Raw genomic sequence first — 2,518 nt, forward strand, 5'->3', positions numbered from 1 at the left:
ACTCAAGTGAGGAGCTCCCCCTGGTAGTCAGTGTGCTCTCACAGTGGGAGTGCCACTCAGCTGATGACAGGCGCCAGACACCTGGCTCATGGCTGGCAAGCACAGCTGTGGTGGCACGAACCTCTCCTGCCTCCGCAGCAGCAGTACCCAGAGCGATGGTGGCAGATGCAGCGGGGCTGGGATGAGCAGGAGCAGCGTGGTGCCTGGCCCAGGCTCGGGCTCCTCACTGGCTGCCTGCCACCTTGTGCACTACTACATTCCTGGGGGCTGTCGGACTGCTGACATCCCCTGAGGGGGCCTGGATTGCAAGAGGGCACAGGCCAGGCTGAGGGACCCCACTGGTGCACGAATTCGTGCACTGGGCCTCTCGTATCTCCTAAGGGCCTTGGGTCTAGATTATATCAAGTACACTAACAACCTTTGCCTTTACTGATGTGAGTGACAAAGAAAATAATGTCATTTTCCCCCAAGCCTCAGAAATCATACAATATCTTTGAATAGACTTTGCAGTTCACTCAATGATAGATAAGGCCTATGTATTACAATGCAAATCCATACTGGCTAATATTCGTGATTGTAAGATTGACCCTGGGTACTTGTTAGAACTCCAGTCCTAGATCCCTCTTCAGGAGCCTTTGGCTCTTTCTGATAAAGAGGGTCCCAAGTGTCTGTAATTTTAACTCTTCTCGGTCCAACATAGAGGCGGACTCGACAGACCAGGCGCTAGGAGCAGGCCCAACGTCAAGCTGAGGTCTAGTGAGACAGACAACTTCAACATTCAATCCCGTCAATTAATTTGGACCAGGCTGTTTGAATTCCAAAAATAAAATTGGACTGCAAAGCGTTAATGAACACCCAGGTAATGTATTTTTTTTATCTTTGAAAGAAGTTACTTGTAGTTACCAGAAGTAATCATGTGTATTAATCCATTAATCAACAAAAGGTTGTGTTTTTAATAAAGATAATATTATTCAGTATTGTATAGATTGAAATATTTATGATTTTTGTAAGTTGCACTAGGTTTTATATGACCAAACACATGCTTAAGGTAGTTTTTCATCTGCTATTTAATGATCAAAAGGAGAATGAAAAGCAATCTAGGTTCTTAGAATTGAGAGACAATTTCCAACACTCTCTACTCCATCTTGTATAGAACAGAAGGCTTTGTGCAGTCACCTAGGAATTTGACGCCCTCATTGAAAAGGCTCAGAGTGGCGTCCTCCGCAAAGTAAGCTTCCTTCCAAAGCCATTGAAATTCTCGCAGGGCCCATCATGCTTCCATCCAAATGCTCTGTTACTTTCTCTGTAAAGAGAAAGAGAAAGAAGGACACATTATTATAAACAGCATTGAACATTGCCTGCGCATTGTACAGAGTCAGTGGTTCTCAACCTTGGCTGCACATTAGAATCACCAGGGGATCTTTTTAAAATCCTGATTTCCAGGCCTCATCCTCCAGAAATCCTGTTTCTTTGTTACTAATGTTGTGGCCTCACCTCATAACCAAGAAACAGAATTTCCAGAGGATGAGGCCCAGAAATCAGGAGGCCGAGGTGATTCTAATGTGCAGCCAAGGTTGAGAACCACTGCACTAGAGTTTCCCAAAGTGTGTTTCACAGAACAGTAGTCCCAGAGATACCAAAGTGCACTAATAGATCAATTTAGGATGAGAAACTAAGAACCTTATCCCTTCTTGAAGATTCATATACACATGAGCATATTAAAGGCAGCGGGAAGTCCTGCAGTAAAGAATCCCATTTAATTCCAGTTAATTCTGGGGTGTCCTTACTTCTGGGACCAAAGCACACCTGCTTTGTGGCTTCTGGGTAGCATTCTGCAAGACAGATTTTCTATGCAACACATTTTTAGAAATTATTAGGTTAACTGGGTAATTTATCATTCAAACCAGTCACTTTTAAGTGATAAGAAAGCATTGCTAATTATTATGCTGGAACAATAGGTATGTGTCCTAGAGAAATCAGGCCATGAATGATGTTCCTTCTTGTGTTTGGTGCCACATAAAGCCCACCTTTGGGTTAGGCTCTGTTCCAGAGACCAGTCTTGCATCTGGTCAGGGAGAATAAAAGAAGTATAAGACCTTGGAGCCTGGATCTTGACCCTGCTCAAATTGTGGTCCTGACCTGACCAAGTGCTTGTACCTCAAATCTTCTCATGCTTCTCTGCCTTGCCCTAATCCCACATTGTTGCTATAGGCCTGCTCTGCATTGAACCTCTCCAAAGATTGAAATCCCAGCCCACACACATCCTAGATCCCTGCCAGACATCCCCGGTGCCAATCATCTGTTTTCTCCTGGGCCCCTGCCAATTGCCTGTGAGGATCTGTGGCTTCTTGGATACACAGAGCTGCTAGTTGTCCACTGCTTTGCTTTCTTGGCCTTTCTTCCTAGCCTCTTTTATTTGCATCTGGCCACAAATCCCACCATCTTGGTATCACCCAAGCTTGGTTTTAGTTTCTCATTTCTAAGAATGGCTTTAAAAATAACCTAAGGGTAATAAACA

Source organism: Myotis davidii, unplaced genomic scaffold (assembly GCF_000327345.1).
Source record: "Myotis davidii unplaced genomic scaffold, ASM32734v1 scaffold472, whole genome shotgun sequence".
NCBI classification, from domain to species: domain Eukaryota; kingdom Metazoa; phylum Chordata; class Mammalia; order Chiroptera; family Vespertilionidae; genus Myotis; species Myotis davidii.